We start from the raw sequence: 24,364 nt of genomic DNA, 5'->3' as shown, positions 1-24,364 counted from the left end.
TCGTTACACGAACGAATGTTATTTTACAGATGGGCAGATCTAGTAAAGGGTATGCATCTCACTTTGTATTTAGGAACAGAAAACTTAGGAAGCGGCCTCCTTGCCATTCCGCTCATAGGTGCGTGCTCCGAAGTGGGCATGGGATGTAAACCTGTTTTTCCTCACAGGTCTCTGTTCTCCTGTGCTTTTCATAGAGTGGGTTTACTGTGGAAAGATAAGCATTGCTGCTATGGTGTGGACTCCCAAAGCAGGCCAGTGACTACTGACATCCAGCTCTGGAAACATCCATCTCCCTGATGCCGGAGGGAGAAACTGGACTCCTCTTCAAGGAGATGCTGGACTCACTGAACTAAGAGATTTTTATTTTTTATGTCATCCTTTACCATGTGCTTTCTTGATTTTTTTTTTTTTTTTTTGAGATGGAATCTTGCTTTGTCGCCCAGGCTGGAGTGCAGTGTTGTGATCTCAGCTCACTGCAACCTCTGCCTTCCAGGTTCAAGCGATTCTCCTGCCTCAGCCTCCCAAGTAGCTGGAATTACAGGCATGCAGCACCACGCCCAGCTAATTTTTGTATTTTTAGTAGAGACAGGGTTTCATTATGTTGGTCAGGCTGGTCTTGAACTCCTGACCTTGTGATCTGCCTGCCTTGGCCTCCCAAAGTGCTGGGATTATAGGCATGAGCCACTGTGCCTGGCCCGAGAATCTTTTTCTATAGCTACTTTTGACTCTGTGTTTTTGCCTCAACGGGCTCACTACAGAACCTGCCTACCACATAGGTTGGGATTCTATTGCCCCACTGTCAGCTGGTGTTTTTCCCATTGTAGATAATGACCCATTAGAACGAGATGAGACAAATTCAGCAGGTATTTAAGAGTCAGACTAGCATGGAATGAAATGGAAGTGAATACAACAGGAAGTATCAGAGTAGAAGAGAAAACAGTGCTGTGTAATGAGACTTTTATTTTGGTGAGATGAATTCACATATGTGTATATATGTGTGTGTCCTAATCGCGATGAAAATATTTCAAACCGTGGGACACACCCCAGCATGTTTGTAAACCATCCCCGTCCTCTCCGCTGCCCAGCTTCTCATTGTTAGGTCTTAAAGTAGGAAAACACTTACATGGTGTGGTTTGGGTTGGTGAATAGTTGACCTGTAGATTTGTGGGCTAATCAACGTTGCTCTGACATCAGATGTTCTGAAGAACAGTGTGGGCTCCTTCCCCACGGCTGGCCGAGTTGTGAGGGGAACTGCAGGTTCGGATATTTCCAGCTCTGTATCTCTGCCCTCGTCATTTCCATGGACAAGTTATTTGTGCCGGTGTGAGATCCAGAATTGGTCCTGCTCCGTGACAGTGCCTGGAGCCCGGAGCCAGGAACCCGAGCTGTCTCACCAGCATGTTAGGGTTGTTACTGTGCCCATTTTAGAAGATCACTTGGAGGTGCAAAAATAGAGCAGATTTTTTCTTTCTTTTTTTTTTTTTTGAGACAGAGTCTCGCTCTGTCGCCCAGGCTGGAGTGCAGTGGCACAGTCTCGGCTCACTGCAAGCTCTGCCTCCCTGGTTCACGCCATTCTCCTGCCTCAGCCTCCCGAGTAGCTGGGACTACAGGAGCCCGCCACCATGCCCGGCTAATTTTTTTGTATTTTTTAGTAGAGATGGGGTTTCACCGTGTTAGCCAGGATGGTCTCGATCTCCTGACCTTGTGATCCGCCCATCTCGGCCTCCCAAAGTGCTGGGATTACAGGCGTGAGCCACCACGCCTGGCCAAGAGCAGATTTTTTTTTAAAAATTAAGTACCTCTATTCATTTTCACCTTCACTACCCAGTGAGGAGATCAAAATTTCCTAGAGCAAATGCATTCCATGCTACTCACAGATTTCGACAGGAGAGCACAATTTCAGGAACGCCTACATCTAAGCACTAATTGGCACTTTTACAGTGTCTTTCTCCACACGTGAGGCTTGCTGGTGGAAGGAGTTGTCATAGTAATGCGTATTCCTCCATGCCCAGTGAGTAGGGTGACAATCAATTCACAGTTCACTAGGCACAAAAGATGACTGGCCTCTCCTCTGCTCGGGACAGTGAGAAGGTTGAGGTGATACAGTTTGTCCATGTCCCCACCCAAATCTCATCTTGAATTATATTTCTCATAATCCCATGTATCATGGGAGGGACCCAGTGCCCAGGGAGAAGTAACTGAATCAAGAGGATGGTTACCCCCATGCTGCTGTTTTTGTGATAGTGAGTTTTCATGAGATCTGATGATTTTATAAGGAGCTTTTCCCCCTTTTGCTCAGCACTTCTCCTGCCTGTCACCATGTAAGACATGCCTTTGCTCCTCTTTCACCTTTGACCATGATTGTGAGGCCTCCTCAGCCATATGGAACTGTGAGTCCATTCAACCTCTTTTCTTCATAAATGGCCCAGTCTTTGGTATGTCTTTATTAACAGCATGAGAACAGACTGATACATGAGGATGACATGATGGATTGGTTGTTCACCGCAGCCCTGCATCCCCCACCATGCATGGGCCATGCCATCAGATGGGGCTGGGTTATAGTTGGTCAGTGAAAGGAAAGATAGGGGTCACATGGTACGCTGTCGGTGAGAAAGAGATATTGATTTCCTGGGTAATGTTGGTGCAGATTAGCTGAGCAGCTGCCTCCTCTGCCTCCCCCATGTTGTTTTGGTCAATCAGCCCACACAGTCTGGAGGATTCTGCCTGGTTTGTCTCAGCTAGGCTTTTTACAATCTATTCCAGTTTCCTGGGACTGCTATAACAAATGGCAACAGACTGCATGACTTAAGACAACAGAAATTTAATTCCTGTCAGTTCTAGAGGCAACAAGTCTAAGCTGCATCCCCCTCCTCCAGCAGAGGCGCTAGGGGAGGACCCTTCCTTGCCTGTCCCATCTTCAGGTGGCTCCAGGTGTTTTGGCTGCTGGTTGCCTTGCTCCAGTCTCTGCCTCCGTCTTCACATGACCGCCTCCTCTTCCTGCATCTTTTCTTCCTCTAGAAAAGGACACCTGTCATTGGATTAAGAGTCCATCCCAAATCCAGAACGCTCTCATCTCAAGATCTCTTCCTTAATTACATCTGTAAAGACCCCTTTCCCAAGGAAATATGTTCTGGGGCTTGGGCGAGGACATATGCTTTTAGCGACCAGCATTCAACCCACTTTAAACCCAAGAGGAGAAACGTACTCTTCTGTGGTCAGAGTACAGAGTTCTGTCCAGTAATAGTTTGCCAAGACCTCGCCCTGTGCTATGATCTGGGGATAGTCCGTGAGTGTAGGTGGAGATACCAACACCAGCTGATCAAGCACTTGTCACAGTTCTGCCATTGAAGAGCCAAAGAAGTTTCAACAAGAGCTTAATCTCTCCATGCCTCAGTTTCCTTACCTGTAAAATTTCCTTTCCTCCAAGCTTCTGCTCACAAGTCATCTTCTCTGTAAGAACTTCTCTGATCACCGTATTAAAATAACATGCACTCCTGTCCTTATTTTACTACACAGAAAGGAAGCTTCAGAAAGACAGTTTGTCTATTGTGTCTACTGTTGTGGCTCAGGCTCATAGTAGGTGAGCAATAGCTGTCTGTTGAAGGAATGAATAGTGTTGGAGATGCCCTAGGACATGTGGCCAGATGTTTGTGAGAAATACATCAGAGAGTCCATGTGATAGGAGATCTTGTGTAAATGCCAGCGCCCGCCCTTCCCCCTCCCATTTCCTTCTTCTGTACCAGACCTGTAATGCCTTGGATGCCACTCAGTCACAGCAAGAAATAGGCAACAGGATGTTAAATAATAATGGAGAGAGATGTATTCTTTGAGCATCCCATCTTTTCTAAGGCAGAGATATTGGAGGGAAGTACAATCGATTTTCATTATTCACAGTAGGTATCTTCTATAAAGTCTCCATAAACACTAAATTAGCAAATACTCAATCATTGCTCTAAAGGAAATATAAGCCAGGCGTGGTGGCTCACACCTGTGATCCTGGTATTTTGGGAGGTTGAGGCAGGAGGATGGCTTTGAGCCCAGGACTTGCAAACCTGCCTGGGCAACACAGCAAGACCCCATCTCTTTAAAAAAAGTGTTTTAAGGGAAATACAGAGCTAGGTCCCTACAAACCTCTGGTCATAACATATTCATCAATGGATTAATGCATAACCTGATTATATGCATTTTTCTGTCTAAAGACACCTGATTAGATACATATTGTTGATTCATTCACATTGAACTCAAGGCCAACTGCACCATAACTCACGCCTGAAGGAAGCTGATTGAATGCAGGTGTTGTCTCTGTAAAGCACAGTGCAGCCTTCTTGCACTTAGGAACACTAGACAGTGCTTTATTCCTGCACTTGGGGGATGTTTGAAACAGCAAAATCACCAAAAGAAAGCACAGAAGACCAAAAACATGAAGTTACAAGGACCGCAGAAAGGCCACTTGCTTATATATGGTATCGTGGCTGAAGCAGGACAGTACAACGTGGGCACATTTGACCTCAGCTAGGAACGTGCTTTGAGCCACTCAAAATGGTCTCTGTACCGCCTTATCGGGGAATGGCCGTGAAAGTACTGGGGGCACTGATGGACTTTAGCGAGTAGGTGGATTTGCAAATACAGAACCCACAAATGATGGGGCTTGACTGTGAATCCATCTGGTGCAGCAGAGAAGAGTGAAGCTTCTCCCATTCATTTCCCACAGCCTCTCCTGGGAAACTAAAGTTGTCCATGCTGAACACACGTGGCAACCCGAGGAACCGGTCTTCAGGGAGAAGCAGCTTTCTAGAATCGAATCTGAGTGTTTACAGAGGACTCAGTTTAGCTAGTTGTGGCTGCTCTTTTGAAAGGGCTTAATAATAATGTAACCGACCAGCAAACCTATGAGTGTGAAAGAGGAAGCCTGCTCGTTCTCAGTCCTTCCTCAGGAGTGGCTCCTAGGGTCTCCTGCGGGAATAGCTGCTCTGAAGACACCATCGGAAGGCACAGTCACTGGGCTGCAGCAGAGTAGAGGGAGCTGTCCCAGCTGGGAGGCTGGCCGGGGTTTAATACCCTCCACAAAGAGCAGCTTTGAGGGGGACGGCATCTGGCAGCTTGAAAGAGTGCCAGTGGCAAGACACTAACTTCAGTGGCTCAAAGAGAAGCACTTCTTGGAAGCTTCCCTTGCTTTTTGTCAGCAATGAAAAGCGGTGGGCAGTCTAGCAACCTCTTAAGAGGAAAAGGGGGTTTGCTTTTAAGAGGAAGACAACCCCGCAAAGGGGAAACCATCTCGGATACACTCTGCTTGCTCACCTCCTTCTCTTTGTCCCGTTGAAGACCCTTCGCGACACTCCTCCCACAGGGGTGTCCATTTTTGTTTTTGTTATTCACTTTTTTTTTTGGTACACAAATAATACATTCATACTTTAATGGTGAAGCTGATTCCCCATGGCTCAGCCACCCACTGCCGCTCTGTAATATTTCAGCCTCTCCTTAGGCGAAAGAAGCCATTGTTCCGAGCTTGGCACGAGCTCCCAGACCCTTCACATATTGTGTACATACAGATTTGTGCTCACAGAAAAATGCACTTTTTCCCTGAGCTTTAAAAAGTTTTATAAATGCTATCATACTGACGTACTGCACACGCTGCCGCTGTAGGAATATTATTTGCTTTGTGATAAAAACACAAGGTATTTTAAAGATCCCAGACATCGAAGATCCAGATAGCGCTGACCGATAGAACTTCTGCAATAATGGGAATGTCCCCTGAGCACTTGAACCATAGCGAATGTGACCAAAGAACTGAATTTTTAATTTTAGTTAATTTTAATATCAGTAACTACATGAGGCTAATGGCTTGGTGTTGGACAGTAGCATAGCTCTAGGTCATTCTTTTTATTGTTTTTTTATGATGGGAAATTTTCAGACATCTACAAAAAGAGAGGATCATATTCCTATGCACTCATCCTCCAGCTTTAATAATAATGATTCAGTAATAAGAATGTCACCATTCTTGCTTCTAGAGTCTTCCTTTCAACTTTCTGCGGTATTCTTTTACATAAATAATGTTTTAACCTTTCTCCTATTGACAGAAGAACAGATATTCTAATTTTCTGCTAAAACACATAAAAGAGTGATCCTCTTGGTACATGTTTCCCAGTGTATGTGGTATGTGTATCTGAGTATGTGTGTGTTTGTGCTGTGTGTACCATGTATGTATCTGTGTATGTGTGCATATTTGTGTGTGTGAATCTGTGTATATGGGTGTGTGTGTATCTATGTGTGTGTATAGGTCTGTCTCTGTGTCTGTATGTATCTGTGAGTGTCTGCGTCTGTGTATGTATGTGTGTGCATGTGAGCATCTGTATGTATGTGTATGTGAGTCTGTATGCATGTGCATCTGTGTGTACGTGTATATATGTGTGTGTATGCAGTTGTTTAGATGTGTGCCTGTATGTGTGTGCACCGTGCATGTGTGTCAGTGTGTGCGCATGTGCACCCCTGTGTACATGTGTGTATGAGCATATACACATGTCTATTTGTGCTCTGCGTATATATATGCATGTCTGTGTATTCCTCTAGGGCAAGAACTTAGAAGTGGGCAAGGGGTGGGTGCATTTTCAGCGTTCGCAATGGCCAACCACCCATTGGCCAATTCGCTTTCACAGGCAGTGAAATCAGCTTCACGTGGAAACACGCTCTGGGCACTAAGGAGCTCACAGCCACGCTGAGTCGACCCGTCCTCAGGGATGGATGCTCGAGCCGTTTCTCAGGGTGCTCAGGCTCTGGCATCCGACTGGGAATCCCCAGGTGTCCCGGGATTCAGGGCAAGATAAAGCAGGTCAGATTAATGACACAAAGCCCCCCTGTTCTCCTAATCATCTTATCATTCCTAAGTTCAAACGGAATTTCTGTCTCCACCCCCAGGGGGTTTCTATTTCCCCTTCCCCAGTCCTTGTCTTTGCAGGGCAGGGGACCGTCGGTGTTTCTGGAGCTTGCTTGAATGAGTTTTTCCAGGCGAATACTTTCCCATAAAGACCCCATTAATGCAGTAAGGAATCAGAAGCCCAGGGAGGGAAAAGGCTAAGCCATTTTGCTTTCTTAATGGCTCGCAAAGTTCTGCTCTGCTTCCAGGAATCCTCCTAGTGCAGCCACTCCCTTACTGAGCAGTCCTTCCCTATCAGGATAGTTAGGGATTATCTACATAAGGACGCTTTTTCAACTGTTAGGAGAACGGCATCTGTTTAGCTGGCCTACTTTGGCCCCATGGCTGATGCCAAAGCGTGGGTTTTAGCTAAGCTGCAGACTTTAAAAACAAAACAAAAACAAACAGCTCCACTACCACCAAAGAAACCCAAACAAACAAACAAATCCTACAAAACAAAAAGAGGTGGTCAGGTTCCAGAAAAGGGGGCAAGGGAAGAGTCAGGTGGGCAGCCCGTCATCAGTCATTAGAGGAGCTGAAGTCTGACCTTCTCCTTCTTGAAAGACGAAGGAGACAATTTCGAGAGGAAGGTGAATCAAATAAGTCACTGGTTTGGGAGGTGCTGAGCATGGGCCACGGGATGGGAAAAGATCTGGGGGTGCACCCTCCCTGCAGAAGAAACCGTGGGTTGTAGGAGCTCCCAGGGCAGGGGCTCTGGAGGGGTGACTCCCCCAGCAGTTGTGCCATCCCCAGCCTCCATGACAGCGGCAGGCAGGGTTGTACCATTTGGCTTCTATCAAATGAAGAAGGGTCGAGAGGTTTTAAGAAGCCCATTTAGGGGAGGGATCTTTGTTTTCATGTTCAAGGTCCGGCAGCAAAGTTTCCAGGATTCAAAGCAAAGCAAGCCCGTGATGGTGGGTTGGATGGCTCTTTTATGGCCTTTGGTGAGGCCACTGTGTTGGGGACTCCATTCCTAGGCTCCACTAAAGCTTCTGGAAGTCAGAGGGTTGGATCAATCTTGTTCAGTTCTGATTTTTACATGTATTTCTAGAAACTTTTTGTTCCACTTCATCAGGCCTCGTGCAGTAAGTGAATATTCTGTCCCCTCCAAATCCACCTCCCACAGTGGGGCACTAAAGGCTGGCTTAGTGAGGGGACTTCACCTTCTACTTTCAGGTAGCATCCACCAACCCTCCCTTCAAAGATGCACACACTGAGACATAATGAGCCTCATGCCAAACGCCATGTAAACAGAGTCCCTGCAAAGGCCCCTGCCATGCAGGACATGGTCCTCTCCGGGCTCCTAAAGCCTTCACGACCACCTGTGGTCTTTACATTCGGGTCTGTCAAAGTCCAGCCTCCTGTCTTGGTGTTCGTCCCTTTGTCTCAAAGTATTCCAGAACTTTATGGGTTGTCATACCCCTTTGCAGATTCAGATGGCAACAGCGTGATGGGAAGGGCTCGGCTTTGGAATTTAGATGGGTCTGTGTTGAAATCCCGTGTGACTGGAGACTTGGTTATGGTCTCAGCCTCCCTCTTCCCATCTGTGGAATGGAGGCAAGGAGACCTGCTTCACAGGATCATTGCAAAGATTAGAGACATAAACGCGGAGTCCTCGCACAGAGCCTGATACACGGCACGTGATGATCACATTTCCTTTTGCCCCTAAAATGTTTCCGTTTTCAATTGATGTGAGGGCCACTATAAGAGACCCGAGCCTGTGGGCTTTGTCTGCAGTATGTATAAACTCATGACTCTGCTTTATACAGGATACGTTAAAACATCATTCTCAGTAAACTATCGCAAGGACAAAAAACCAAACACTGCATGTTCTCACTCATAGGTGGGAATTGAACAATGAGAACTCATGGACACAGGAAGGGAAACATCACACTCCGGGGACTGTTGTGGGGTTGGGGGAGGGGGGAGGGACAGCATTAGGAGATATACCTAATGCTAAATGACGAGTTAATGGGTGCAGGAAATCAACATGGCACATGGATACATATGTAACAAACCTGCACATTGTGCACATGTACCCTAAAACCTAAAGTATAATAAAAAAAAAAAAAAGAAAATCCACCAGCAAAAAAAAAAAAGATCCATTTTAGCATCCTTTAAGTCGTTGGAGGAGAACAGGGAGTAAGGAAATGAAAAACCATCTCTGAAGTTAAAGACGAAATATCAGAAATTCAATTTGGGCATAAGTCCTTAACTGAACCTCTGTTGCATAAAACACAACACGTCAAAAATAACTGGGGAAGGACATTTGATCTGCGGCTCTGATCTGCCACAGCCACAAGTGAGAGTCACATACCAGTGACTGGGCGCTCTCTGCTCCATGAGGTGCTGGTGGATGGGGCTTGTGTCTCCCAAGCCGGCTGCCTACTCTGAACTTGGGGTGAGGGCTACCTCTTGAGCACAGTGCTCCCACAGAAAGCTGGGCTGTGGCCCCTGGAGCAGCCCCTCACGAAGTATTTGGCCCTGGCTGGCTCAAAGGGGTTGCTGGTAGGACCCCCTCACACTTAGACCTAGAAGACGCACATAAGGAGGCTGTGTGTTATTCAGAATTTTATGGGCAGAAAGTGCCTCCCCATCAGAAATCTGAAAGCCACTCCTTAGCCAGATGTGTTTTCATCAGAGATGGCGTTTTATTCATTCGCTCCTGCCCACGTACCCCTCTCAGAATGTTCATTTATGACCCATCCAGCAGACCTGAGAGGTGGGCCCCTGAAAGTGGCACCGTTTCTCTCTTTTGCCAACATTTAACCCTCTATTTCCTAGACTGCTGGAAGGGCCAGCGCTTGCCTTTGAACCACAGGGGAGACACCCTGATTTTCCCCCTCCAGGGGCACAGGCACAGAGGTGGCTGTCCCTGCGGAAACTTTCCTCCATATTTTCCCCTTCCGTTGGGCTTCCGCAAATCCTCCTCCCTCCTTCCACAAACCCAGACCCTGCCTGCTCTCATGGTTGTGGAGAATAAACTGAGGGGCAAGAAGGCTGGATAAGGAGAAAAGCGAGGAAATAAGAGAAATAAGAATAAAAATGCCACAGCAGGGATCCCGTGGCAGTACCCACTCTGGGCCGGGATTGTCCTACGTGTGTGACAGGCGTTAAGTCCCCCCATCTTCTTGGTAACGCTGTGAAGTAGGTTTCGTTCTTATCCCCCATCTTTTAGATGAGGGCATTGAGGCAGAGAAAGGGGACACATTTGCTTTACGGTTTCGCTCCTAGATCAGGTCCTGATGTGTAGTAGATGCCCAGTATTTGTTGAGTGAATGAAGATGTGATTGATGCAACTGGAAATGAGACCAGTATGGTGGCTCACACCTGTGATCCCAGTACCTTGGGAGGCTGAGGCGGGAGGATCCCTTGAAGCCAGGAGTTTGAGACCAACCCGGGCAACATAGTGAGACCCACATCTGTACAAAAAACAAAAATACATTAAAAAATTAACCAGACATGGTTGATGCACACTTGTGGTCCCCGCTACTTGGGAAGCTAAAGCAGGAGGATTGCTTGAGCCTAGGAGTTCGAGGCTGCGGTGAGCTGTGAATGTACCACTGCACTGCAGCCTGGGTGACAGAGCAAGACCCTTTCTAAAAAGAAAGAAAAGAAAAGAAAGAAAAAACTGGGAATGGCAATGCAGTGGGTTTTGCTGTGCAAAGCTCTCAGCAAAGCCCCAATTCGAGAACCCGCAGGACGGGTAACCATGTGTGCATGCTGTCCTGAGCTGGGCCTTACCTCTGGCAGGTTATGGAGGTCGCTCCAGAACTGTGGCTTCTGCACCAGGAGGTGTGGATGCCTCTGGCTGGCTGTCCACCTGGAGCCCCGGGCTTGGGAAACCTGTGCCTGGGAGGGAACCGCACACCCAGCGCTTTGCCCTGCAAGGCTTTGAGTGACTGAGTTCCGTTGTGGACTCCTCCAGCAATTCTAAGGAACCAAATTGTTCTCAATTCATTACAATGAAAAACAAAAATCAGCTGGGCATAGTGGCTGACGCCTGTAATCCCAGCACTTTAGGAAGCCGAGGTGGGTGGATCACGAGGTCAGGAGTTCAAGACCAGCCTGGCCAACACGATGAAACCCCGTCTCTACTAAAAAATACAAAAATTAGCTGGGCATGGTGGTGGGCGCCTGTAATCCCAGCTACGGAGGAGGCTGAGGCAGGAGAATCACTTGAACCCAGGAGGCAGAGGTTGCAGTGCAGAGATCACACCATTGCACTCCAGCCTGGGCAACAGAGCGAGAATCCGTCTCAAAAAAAAAAAAAAAGACAAAATCACGGAGGCGATTTTTGTGTGTGGAGACGCAGGTGTTTTGTGCAGGCAGCTGTGCCCGGCCCTCACCTGTGCCTTTCTGCGCCCTCTGGTGGCAGAGCTTAGAAATGTCCACCGGCTCCTTGGCCGGCAGGTTCCTGTGTGGGTCTGACTTGGTCCCGAGAGGTCAGGGCTTCTATGTCACCCAGGGCATCCCTTCACTTCCAAGAGCCTGAGCCCAGGAAAAGCATCTGAGCCAGTGGCTTCCTCTTGTGGGATCCGTGGTGTCAGTGTGGAGAGAGGAAGAGGCTCCTCTTGGGCTGGCGTGGCCAACCCAGAGAATACAGGGCCAGGCAGGGCTGGAATGCTAGGGTGGCCCGGTGGGGACTCTGGTGATCTGATGACCCTAGGGACGGCCCCTTCCTGACTCCAGCCGATGGCTGCCAGGCAGCGAATCCAGTCTGCTATTGCCCCAAATCGTAACTTTTCTAAAGAAACTAAGAATCTAAGTTTTTATGTGTTGTCTCTAATTTTAAAGAAGTGGCATCTTCCCTCCCTCTCTTCTTCCCCTTGTGTCTTCTCTCTTCCCTCTCTCCCTCCCTCTCTGTCGTTCTTTTAACTGCTGTGTGTGCAATAAACTGTCCGAGGGCCAATGAGGCCCCCTGGGCCTAGAGTTTGAGACTGCTTCCCTGGAGAAGGTGTCGCTGAGTCTGAGCTCCGCAGCCTCTGACCAGCTTGGACCGGCACTGGGCCGGGAGCCTGTGCTCCGGGTGAGAGAGGGCCCCGCGGGCCCTGCCATCACCTTGCTTTGGGGGCCACCCCAAAGAGGTACAATCACCCTCCAAGGAGGCTTGGGCCATGTGCTCTGCGCAGCTGACGCTGGCTGGCTTCCCTCCTTCCCTCCGCTTCCGGGCGCTGATTTTGTGTTGTTTATTTTGGTTGCCCTAGTTTTGATGCAATAACGGGGAGGATCTTGTTTCCACTTCATAACAGAGTGTTGGTTTCACACGTAGCTTGAGGAAAAAGTAGCTTGAGGAAAACAGTGGCAGCTGGCTAAACACATACCAGATACTGAATTCACAGGAGGCTGCTCCAAAAGAAGCCTGTGCAGGCAACAGAAGACCGTGATAGTTTGTATTTTGTCAGACTCTGTGGCTACCTTCACACCCTACGAGAGTCCCCCTGGGAGAGACGAAGACCAGAGACACTAGCGAGATGAAGAAATGAGTCCGGGGCACCCAGGGGGTTGGCAGCCTGATCTCCAAGGGAGTGCTAACTCCTTTACTTTGTTCCTACTTCATTCATTCATTCGTTCATTCATTCCATACTTAGTGAGCACACCCAAATTCCAGATACTGATCTGGGTACTGGGGACAAACGAGATAAAGTCCGTCTTTCCTGGGCTGCCCAGTCTAGTAGGAAAAGCGAGACACTAAGCAAAGAAAACAGCAAAAAACAAAGATCATTTTGGAGATAGCAGGAAGAGTCATGAAGACGGTGCAGTGGAGGTGGATGGGGACAGATGGGGACTGATAGGGATGGGGTGAGAGCTGCTTCCGCTGGGACAGTCAGGAAGTAGGCTCCTGTCGGGGCACATCATCTTTCTCCAGAGTGCTCAACACTACCCAACACCGCATGCCTGCATTCTGTTTTCTCCCACCAGAACGTAGGTATCATGCTTGCAGGAACTCTGCTTTATTCACAGCCGCCCAGAGCAGAGCCTGGCACATAGTAGGTGCTCAGCCAATGTGTTGATCATGGAGGGAGCACTTGCATCATGAAAAGGCTCAATGAGGATTTGGGGAAGAGCATCCACGGAGAGGACATGACCAGCCCCATGCCTCCGAGTTGGCATAAACATTCCATACTGGTCTGTGTGGCCAAAGGCGGGTGCACACTGAGTAGGGGGCATTGGATGAATCCAGATGGACACAGGCCCACGAAGGCCCAGCCCTCGCCACATTACGAAGCTTAGATTTTATTCAAAGAGAAGCTGCTGAAGGGTTTTCTTTTCTGTTTTGTATTGTTTCACTGTGTTTTGTTTGTGGCAACGTCTTGTTCTAGCACCCATGCTGAAACGCAGTGGCGCAATCGTAGCTCACTGCAGCATTGAATTCCTGGGCTCAAGCAATCTTCCCACCCCAGTCTCCTGAGTATCTGGGCTACTGGCATGCCCCAACATGCCAAGCTAATTTTTTCATAGAGATGGGGTCTTGCTGTTTTGCCCAGGCTGATCTCAAATGCATGGGCTCAGGTGATCCTCCCACTCCAGCCTCCCAAAGCGCTGGGATTACAGGTGTGAGCCACCACACCTGGCAGGTTATTCATTTTCTGGGCTACTGTAATGGAGCGCCACAACTTTCTTGGCTTAAAAATAACAAGAATTGATTACTTATAGTTCTGGAGGCCAGAAGCCCACCATGGGCCTCAGCGGGCAGAAAGCAAGGTGCTGGCAGGGCTGTGTTCCTCCTAGCAGCTCCAGAGGCAGATGCATTTCCCTGCTTTTTCCAGCTTCTGGAGGTGTCCATGGACCTTGGCTCCTGACCCCTTCCCCCATCTGCAGAACTGGCAGCTGTGGGTGGGTCCTGCTCACTTCGCATCCCTGAAGCCTCCTCTGCCGCCTCCCTCCTCCACTTCTAAGAACCCCAGGTTACATGGGGAGCACCCAGTCACTCCGGATGATCCTCCTGTCTTACTGTCAGCCGACTGGCCGGCCACCTGCCTCCACCTGCAGCCGCACCTCCGCCTCCCTCTCCCTGCAACGTCACGTATGCACAAGCTCCACGGATTAGGATGAAGCCCTCTCTAGGAGAGGGGACATTATTCTGTCTACTGGGTTTTAGGTCAGACAGGGACAGAATCTGATTTCTGATGTGTAAAGATCCCTCTGTGCCGAATGGGGAAATGGGTCACAGCCTGGAAAGAGCAAAGCCGGGAGCTCAGGCAAAGGCCGTGGCACTGTCCAGGTGATCTGCACAGGTGGCCTGGGCCGAGTGGTGGCCATGGAGAGAAGATACAGGGTTGCTTTTAGACACAGGCAGATACAGGGTTGCTTTTAGAATCAGATCATCTTCTAGCTTCCCAGGCTTTTATGTTGAAGCTGTAATTCGAAGAGTTGTGTGCTGTCCTCTTGGTGCGTTTTAGCAGCTTCCAGTGAGTGGAGGCTGATGCCTTAGCGCTGCGATTCTCAAAGTGGGGTTCCTGGGCCAGCAGCATCAGCATCACCTGAGAAGTTCTTTGGAAATGCAAATTCTCAAGCCACTCTAATGGAGGGGCTCCTGCAATCACCCTCCCTCCAAGTGGTGGCCACACTGTATGCCACAGTTTGAGAACCACTACGGTAGTGTTGGTGCTAACACTTAAATCCTAACTCCACTCTGGCAGCTGGCCAGCAGGATGGCCTTGGAAGAGTGGCCTTTGGGAAGGCCAGGAGACCCTTTCTCATCGTTTTTCCAACAACTTCCTCAGCATCCTTTGCAGGAGTTGAGGGCAGACTTCGTGCGAGAGGCTCGCTGTGGTGGGATGGAAGAGGCGTCCCTGACTCCCTCCTTTGCACATATATGTTAAGTGGTACATGCATTCCCCTCAGGAAAGGTACCTTCAGTATCCATCAGCTTTCCCCGAGGACCCCAGAGCCCAGCAAAAGATTAAGTAGCCCTGGTCTGTGTGCTAGACACGATGAGGGAACAATCCTAGTTAGCATTTATCAAACACTTTCTGCATATTGGATTCTGTTTTAATCGTTCTATATGCATTGACATAGTTTTTATCATCCTTGAACCAGCCTTAGGAGGTAGGTATTGTTAGTAGTATTGTCCCCATTCCACAGATAGGAAAACTGAGGCATGAAGAACGAACCTCCTTGCTTTAGGTCACACAGATGCCAAGTGGCAGAAACAGGATTCACAAACCTTCAGAACCTGTGCATTTTGTCCCCAGACAGACTCTAGACCAGGGGTCTGGAAAACTAGAACCCTTGGGCCAAACCCCTGCCGTCTGCTTTTATATGGCCTTCAAGCTAAGAATAATCTTTGTATTTTTTAATGGTTTCATTGTAAATGGTTACCTAAATACTTACATAGCATCCTCAATTTTGCCTCTTGTCATAAAATACCTACTATCCACTAATATCTATGACCTGAACCTTTAATGAAAACTTTGCAGAGTCTTCCCCACCCTCTGCTCTCTCTGTCTCTCTCTCTCAGAGGTATGTGGATGCAACACAGACCGTTTTCTCTGTGGAGACAGGGAGCTCCGTGCTTTGAGGTACTCTGGTGGGGATTTCAATCAGCCTCTGCAGCAGCTCCTGGGGGGAGGTGGGTTGTCACTGCCACTTCATTCATCAAGAAAGGCTTGAACCGGTGGAGCCACTTGCCCAGGCAGCTGAGTTAACAAGTGAGGATGTGCACCTTCATCATGCCTGATGCAAAAGCGTATTCTTCTGTCTCAACTGCCTGCCTGGTTTGAAAGAGCTTCTATTCCAGTTTCTCAAATAAGATTTGAGTGTGAGAGAGCCTGACCCCAGAACGCCATGAAGGAGCACAGTGTGTGGTCCAGGTGAAGGATGGGGAGGAGACACAGGGAGAAGGAAGGGCCAGTGTTGGCCAAGGGTATCAAAGAAGACTTCCTGGAGGAGGTGGGGCAGCAAAGACAGGCAAACAGGTGATATTCAAACTTTCTTATACAAAAGGATATTATTTCAGGGGTATCCAATCTTTTGGCTTCCCTGGGCCACACTGGAAGAAGAAGAATTTTCTTGGGCCACACATAAAATACCCTAACAGTAATGATAGCTGATGAGCTAAAAAAAAAAAAAAAAAATCACAAAAATATCTCTTAATGTCTTAAAAATGTTTACAAATTTGTGTTGGGCTGCATTCAAAGCCATCCTGGGCCACATGCGGCCTGCAGGCCATGGGTTGGAGAAGCTTGATTGATACGTTTCCCTAGCTAAAAGCTGCATGATGGTCTCTGGCCTGAGGCCTAGATGTATCAAGATGCACAAACAGTGTGAATCTGCGAGTTACAGAAACCTACAAATGGGTGGTTCAAACAAAGTTGGGACTTTATTTTTCTTGCAAAACAAAAAGTCCTGAGAGATGCCTATCATGGCATGCAACTTGTCCTAAGCATCATTGCTTTAAAATAGTGCTTTATTGACCCCCACTTGTTCTAGGAAATGACTGTCCACAGTCAACCTATAACACTGAACAATCTTCCTCTTTTGAAATATCCCGAAATTGCCCCCCTTGCTCACTTGCAGCTAATCCAGGGCCGTCAAATGTACATGAAGACCAATCAGAAAGTCTCTCCCCACTTTCAGAATTCCCAACTTCATGGGACACTTGCCAATCAGACACGTCTCAGGATTTCCTCTTTTACCCTATAAAATAGACTCTCCTTCCTAGAACCCTTGAATCCTTGCTGAAAGGAAATGACAGACAATAGGCCTCACCACCACAAGCTCATGAATTAACAGCCCTTGTTTATTTTGCTGCAGTATCAATTTTGTCTTTGATAGTACAGTGTTTGGCAGGAGTTTGTATTCCAATTTCAGTGTTTGGCATATATTAACACAAATATATGTGCATCCAACATCTCTTGGCTTTCTTCTGTGACAGGAAGAGGTTGCTAGATGCTGGGCTGAAGGAAAGGAGTTTTGTGTTTGGTAGCCTAGGCTGGCATGATGCTTCGAGATGCCAAGGGGGACCGAGTTCCTGCTGTTATTCCGTTCAGTTATCCTCAGCATGAGCTTCTTGCCTCATGGTCACAAAAAGGCTGCTCCATCTCCAGCATCAGATCAGCATTGCAATCGGGCAAAAAAGAAAGGGCGAATGGGCAGAGGTACCTGATAATGACTCAGGTGTGCTCCTTTTAAGGTGCCATCCTTGAAGCTCCACCCAACAACTCCCTCTTGTAGCTCCCGGCCTGGATGTTGGCACACAGCCATCTTTAAGTGCACGCGAGGCTGAGATATGCGCTTCTTTAAAGACGATGTATTAGTCCATTGTCACACTGCTGATAAAGGCACACCCAAGACTGGGTAATTTACAAAAGAAAGCAGTTTAAGGCACTCACAGTTCCAGGAGGCTGGGGAGGCCTCACAATCGTGGGGGAAGGTGAAAGGCATGTCTTACATGGCAGCAGACAAAAGAAGAGAGCTTTTGCAGGGAAACTCCACTTTTAAAAACCATCAGATCTCATGAGACTTACTATCGTGAGAACAGCACAGGAAAGACCTGCCCCCATGCTTCAATTATCTCCCACCAGGTCCCCCCACAACACATGGAAATTCAAGATGAAATTTGGGTGGAGACACAGCCAAACCACATCAGACAGCCATATGGCATTCCCCAAGAACATAGGGACTCCAGGCACAAGGAGAAGAAAATGATCCTGGGAAGCCAACAGCGTCCTCTGCTGGGTGCTCTCTGGGTTTCTTTACAGGCAGGAAAGGGAACAAACTTTTGTAAGGACTTTTAATAACATGGGTAGGCACAAAAAGGGGGTTGTCAGAGATGTGAAGCAAGCACAACTTGGATTAACCCATCTGAACTGCTGGGTGCTCACAAAGGAAAAAGTCCTCTCCTTCAGCCCAACATCTAGTGACTCCTTCTTGTCACAGAAGAAAACTAGGAAATGTTGGATGCTCGTATATTCATGTTAGATGCATTGCCTTTTCTCTTCTTTGAAGACAGATATTTAAGAATAGCAAAGAACAAGTAGGGAAAAAATAAGAAATTCTACCTTTAAAGTGTGTTGTGCACCTGTTGGAAAACCATACGAGCCATACACAGGATAGTATATGTATCTGGTTTGTTTTCACCCAGCCAAATCAGGTAATAGCAGCTCTGTTGCCAAGGGACACTCTCTTAAAGCAGCACGTTAATTGCACAACTAATGTGTGAGTACACTCTCCCTTATTTTACAAAAAAAAAAAAAAAAAAAAAAATCTAGTAAAGCTAAAACACATGTGACCATCCCAAAGCTCTCATCTCCCTTCTACTCCTTTTAGGTAATTACTTCTGTAAGTGTGATTTACTATTTATAATTTTTTTCTAAACATTTATGTATATGTGTGAGTACATATTTACACACAAATACACATATATACATATATACAATCATAGTGTTGTGTTTCAGTTTCTTGTTATTGTTACATAACTATTAAATTTATTAATATTTTATGGTAATAACAGAATACTAAATATATTTAATTAAATATATAATATATTTCATTCATTTTAATATACTAAAATTAATAGAATATTAAACTATACTATTATATATAAATACTAATATCAATATAGTTGTTTTAACATAATTGTTTTAGCATAAATGATAGGTTCCTTGTGTGATAATTGTGTAATAATGGTAACTATCTACAAAATATCCACTCTCACCTACCTCCTTACTTACAGAATACTAAATTTGTTGGAGGTGGCAACGTGCTCAATTAAAAACACAGATGCTTCTCTACTTATGATGGGGTTATGCACTGATAAATCCATCGTAAATTGAAAATATTCTAAGTTTGAAAATACATTTAATACACCTAACCTATGACACATCACAGCTCAGCCTAGCCTACCTTAAACATGTTCAGAACACTTACATTAACCTACACCTGGGCAAAATCATCTAACAGAAAGCCTATTTTATGATAAGGTATTGACTATCTCATGTAATTTATTGAATACTGTTCTGAAAGTGAAAAGCAAAATGGTTGCATGAGTATTCCAAGCACAGTTTCTACTGAACGGGTATCACTTTCACACCGTCGTAAAGTAGAAAAATCCTACATTGCAGTATCCTAAGTTGGAGACCAACTGTAATCTCCTTCCCAGACCCCCTTGTAGTGGTGCAATTATGAGCCAGTATGGCAAGAACATATAAACTGATATTCACTGAGTTACCTGAGCCAATAAAAAAAAAAGGTCAAGTAAATAGACTTACCTAATACAGACATTTTGCCCTTAATTTGTTTCTCCTGGAACTTAGATGCAATGGCTGGATGGGTAGCAGCTTTGTTGTGGTCATAGGCATGAAGCCCTTTAATAGAGTTGGTGGTACAGAAAGATACATGGATGTGGGGTCCTTAGTGAGTTCATGGAGCCGTTGAATAAGCTCTGGGTAGTGTTTCTCTAAAGTTCTGTGGGGGAAAAAAACTACAAAGAAAACATAATTATTACAAATACTCGTGGTTATTTGTTTTTACATAATTGACATTGTTCTGTCACTTAGTTTTCATCCAGTAACACATCTTGGAGATCTTTCTATGCTAGTACATGTAGTTCTCCTTTCCAGTTGCTTCCTAATAATAGTAAAAAAATAATAGGTAGTTGTAAGTGGGAGTTGAACAGTGAGAACACATGGACACAGGGAGGGGAACATCACACACTGGGACCTGTCAGCAGGGTGAGGGGCGAGGGAAGAGAGAGAATTACAAATGCTCACATGCATTAGACAAATACCTGATGCATACGAGGCTTAAAACCTAGATGAGGGGTTGCTAGGTGCAGCAAACCACCATGGCACATGTATACCTATGTAACAAACCTGCACATTCCGCACATGTATCTCAGAACTCAAAGTAAAAATAATAATAATAATAGGTAATGTTTTTGAGGCCCTACCATGTGCCAGGCATGACTGAGCACTTTGTATTGAGTAAGTTGTTTAATCTTCAAAATCGTCCCAAGAGGAGTGTGCTGTTATGAAGCTCCTTCTACAGAAGGGAACAGAGGCACAGGCAGGCTAAGTGAGCACCCACCATCACAGCTAGGAAGTGGCCAGGCTGTGATTGGTGCCCTCTCCACAGGGCCCTGTCTGTCTCTCTCCTCTTTCTTTCTTCACTGCATTCTCTCCTGGGGTTTGCTATGTTCAGGCAGTTTACTGTGGATAGGCCCTTCTGTTATTTCCAATGGGGCACAAAGCTGCAGTGGACGCCTTAGACATGTCTGCCTGTGCCCAGGAGTGGGAGTGACCCTAGGGTGGCCACTGACCAGGGAGCATCTTAGGTCAGCGGGTGGCACTCAGAGGCTTCAGTGCCTTCCAGTCAGGTGCCCCCACCATACATCAGCAGCTGTGACCCCTGGCTGCTGCTCCCCCCAGCCTCACTGGCCCCAGGGTGGGGGAGCCTTCTAGTAGTTGGGCTCAGGACATCTCTCTGCCGCTCGCCCATGGATAGAAGGTGGTTTCTCCCCCTTCCTCCAGCATACTGTCTCCACCTGTGCGCAGGGGCCATAGGGTTTGCTTAAGCTGAAGGCTTTGGTCCCTCCCACAGGGGAGAGAGAAAGGTCTGGGTAGGGCTTCGCTGTGTGTCTTCTAACATGGTCCGTTCTGTCTCCCTTGTGAGTGCCTCTTTGTGGTTTGTGAGTTTGTAAAGGAAGGCGCATCTTTCTGGAACAACTGCAACCCTCAGGGGCCTTCAGCACCCAGCTGCAGCAGTGTAGCAAGGCGGGCGGCAGTGAAAGGTCGTACGAGGGGGTCTATATTCCATAGAGAAACTTACAAGCCACCATAAAACAGAGCAAAAGTGGGTCTGCTTTTTGCTCTTACTGTGGGTTGACAATTTGAAATAACAAGTTGGTCCCCATGGAGGTGGACTGCACTCGCCCCTCCCCTTGGGACGTTGCCTCCTCCAAGGCCTGGGTCCCAGTGCTCCTCCCCCTTCTGCGTTCCAACCTTGCAGTCCTGCAGCATGGAGTCCTGTTGCTTCTCTCCTCACATGGCCACCTTCTGCTTCTAAACAATGAGTAGGATGCAAGGCTGCCCTCCTCTGTCATATCATACGCCCATGCTGACTTCTTCCCATCTGAGCCCTTCGCTATTGCGACTGGCCACCTCCCCGCTGCTCAGCCTCCCACAAGTTTGATAAACACAGTTTAATTGTCTGTGTGCTCCCTACAGAAGCAAGGCAGCATGGGGTACAGACAAGCCTCTTAGTTGATGTTGATAGAGGGAAGACCATTCCTTATCCTATCCCTCTGTTTATTGTTTTCTCCCGATTAACGTTAGGACCGAGATGGATGTCTTGCCGGTGCAATATTAAATAAGAACCGCGATAAGCTCAGAGGCCTCATCCATCAGACCGGATGCTGAGCATCAGTCAGTTAAGAACGACAAGAAGGCCTCTCAGGCTGGCTTAAGCCAGGGAGGAGAAAAGTACAGGGGCCTCCGGCTTCAGGCGCTGCTGGATTCAGGGGCTCCATCTCCTGACCTTTCTTTCCACGATGCTAACTGTACATACGTGCAAGCTGGCATTCAGCATCTCTAGACTGACCTGAGCATCAGCCAGTGATAGTTCTGCAACCTTTGTGTCTACCAAGGACTGACACTCTCTCTCCATAGGGAAAAATGGAGCTGGAGTGAGCTACGGATTTGAAATAAAGCCTACGTCCTTTTGTAGTTCATAAGGGTGATGAGTGGGTTTTCATGCTCATGGGTGAGACATGTCTCCCTCAGACCTTGTTATGATGTTGGCACGTTGCCCATCTGATGTGAAAAATAAGAAATGAGTAAAGAAAATACATAACATAAAGCCTGTGCTCTGAGACGGGATAGCCCAGAAGTGGGCACAGGGACCCTGAGTTCAAATTCTGATTTCAGAGTTCTTGGCTGTGTGACCTTGGCTGAATTACTCAATCTCTCTGGACCTCAGTCTCTTTATGTGAAAATTAGGGATAATAAAAATACTTCACGCATAGGGATGTTGAAAGTACAAAGAAGTCGATATATGATATGCAGCACCCGGACCAGCAGGGTGTTGAATGATGGTTTTACTGTTGTCCTCCTCCCGTCTTGTCCTCCTCCTGTCTTGATAATCCAGGTGTCACAAGGATAAAAGATTTCACCTTCCACTTAACGGATGTTTTTCCCCACTGACTTTTCAGAATTCTCCCTTATAATTCTCCATTCCCTCTTGGAAAGCTCAGTTTAAGTGTCCTTTTCACACATTAAAGGCTTTAAAATGAAAGAGACAATTGCTTTTATCTTCTGGTGTATTCTTTTCTCCTTTTGTTTACTCAACCATCAGGAAAGGATTTTCTACTTTGTCCCCTGAGACTTGTCATTAATGTAATCATTCTAAATGCTGGTGTAACCAAACACAACTACAGATGCTAACTAGCAAGCCGATGAAACTCACATGTGGGGGGAAAATGCAGATGACTCATTGGTACATACAAGTTTTTTTAAGTTATCTGTAATTGGTGAGAAAGAAAATATGTGGACTATATTAAAAATAAGCTCTTTATTTTTGAGGAAAAAGACCATCATAAAGAACAGGAATGCTGTCCTTTTTATTTACGTGAATTGAGATAATTGGGACTCTCAGGATTAATGTAAGTTTCCATCATAAATAATACCACCATCTGTGATAAATGGATGCCTCTCTCTTTGAGTAGATACAGTGAAACATTCTCAAACCCTATGCTATGTGAGCAGCAAATGCAGATATTTAAATTCTGCTGTAAATGCTTATATTATACAACTCTAAATCCCTCCAGATTTTTTTTTCTTTTTGGTTTCCATTTCCAAACTGTTTTAAAGGAGGCATAGTAAAAACCGTGTTTACATTTTGAATCAAAGAGGCAAACCTGGTCTATAATTCAGATTGTAAAATGCACTGAAGAAACACTAAGAAAGTTCTCCTATGCATGAAGCACGACTCGGAAAGGCTTCCTCTCTATCAGGGGTCCGCACGCCATGGCCTGTGGGTCAAACACAGCCCACCACCAGTTTTTGTGTGGTGGTCTGAAAACTAAGAATTTTTTTTATGTTTTTATGTCTTTAGATAGTTGGAAAAGTGTTGTTTAATAGAGAGGTAGTGTTTTTGACATGTGAAATTCAAATTCTAGTGTTTAAAAGTAAAGTTTTACTGGAACACGGACAGAGTCATTTGTTTACGTTTGTCTCTGGCTGCGGTCACAGGAGGGTTGAGGAGTTGCACCATTTGGCCCACAGAGGCTGAAATATCTACTGCCTGGGCCTTTACAGAAAAAAGTATGCTGACTCCTTCTTTATATGATTTGCAAAGCCGAGTTACCGCAGTTTGGATCAAGCAAGGTGTGTCCTCTTAGAAGTTTTGGCTGATAGGGAGAGAAAACCCTCGCGCACTGAGGAAGTCCACTGGCTCACGTGGCTGGAAGTGCAGCGGCAAGGTGAGATCCAGGCGAGCTTCTCCCGGGCCCCTCACTGGGCCAATCCCTGGGATAAAAGCACGGTCCATTCCCTCACTGTGCCCACCCGTGGCTGAGCTTGTCTCTGGGTACTCATGCATAGATTCCAGATGGATAACAGTATTTATGGGGAGACTGGCTCACTCATTGGCCCCTGGGGTGAAAGGCGTTTGCTTAAGAGTGAGGGATCTTCTTTCCCAGAAGTCCTAACACATGTCTCCTCATAGGTCCTTGGCCCAGTTTGGCCTGGGGCAGGGCTTTCCCAGCCCAGCACAGTGATCTCTGGGGCTGGATAACTCTGTGGGCGGGCTGTTCTGCGCAGTGTCGGTTGTTGAACAGCATGCCTGGCCTCTGACTGCCCACTAGATGCTAACAGGATGCCCCCCGACCCCGTTCTTCTTTTTTTTTTTTTTTTTGGCAGGGTGGGGGATAGAGTCTCACTCTGTTGCCCAGTCTGGAGTGCAGTAGCACAATCTTGGCTCATTGCACCCTCTGCTTCCCGGGTTCAAGCGATCAGCCTTCTGAGTAGCTGGGCTTACAGGCGCACACCATCATACCTGGCTAATTTTTGTATTTTTAGTAGAGATGGGGTTTCACCATGTTGGCCAGGCTGGTCTCAAACTCCTGACCTCAAGGGATCCACCCGCCTCAGCCTCCGAAAGTGCTGGGATTACAGGCTTAAGCCACCGCACCTGGCTGCCCCCCAGCCCCATTCTTGACAACGGAAAAAATCTCCAGACATTGTCAAATGTCCCCTTGGGAGAAAAACCGCCTCTGTTTGAGAATCACGGGTTTAGGCCTATGTGTAACTGAACCAGATAATGGGAATGAGCTTGGAATTGCCCTGTTTGATTTAGACCAGGGAATGGCAAACTACAGACCATGGGTCAAATCCAGCCTGTCGCCTGTTTTGGTACGGCCTGCAAGCTAAATATGGTATTTACATTTTTAAAGATGATATAAGTACCTATATAATATTGATTTTTGTCTTCTAGCCTGCAAAAACCTAAGAC

At 46.8% G+C, this 24,364-nt stretch overlaps 1 protein-coding gene and 1 non-coding gene across 2 annotated transcripts in view; both read left to right on the top strand.

The window, feature by feature from the left end:
* Positions 1–24,364, top strand: part of TMEM132C (transmembrane protein 132C) — a 447,107-nt gene that overhangs the window by 108,389 nt on the left and 314,354 nt on the right. The gene's annotated exons all lie outside the window — the stretch shown is intronic.
* Positions 21,569–21,672, top strand: LOC116479810 (small nucleolar RNA U13). The gene has a single exon (XR_004251114.1). It is a non-coding gene; the product is annotated as a small nucleolar RNA U13 (small nucleolar RNA).

Source organism: Hylobates moloch, unplaced genomic scaffold (genome assembly GCF_009828535.3).
Source record: "Hylobates moloch isolate HMO894 unplaced genomic scaffold, HMol_V3 SCAFFOLD_12, whole genome shotgun sequence".
Taxonomy (NCBI): Eukaryota; Metazoa; Chordata; class Mammalia; order Primates; family Hylobatidae; genus Hylobates; species Hylobates moloch.
The sequence above is the reverse complement of the archived record's forward strand: the minus strand, read 5'-3'. Positions and strand labels throughout refer to the sequence as shown.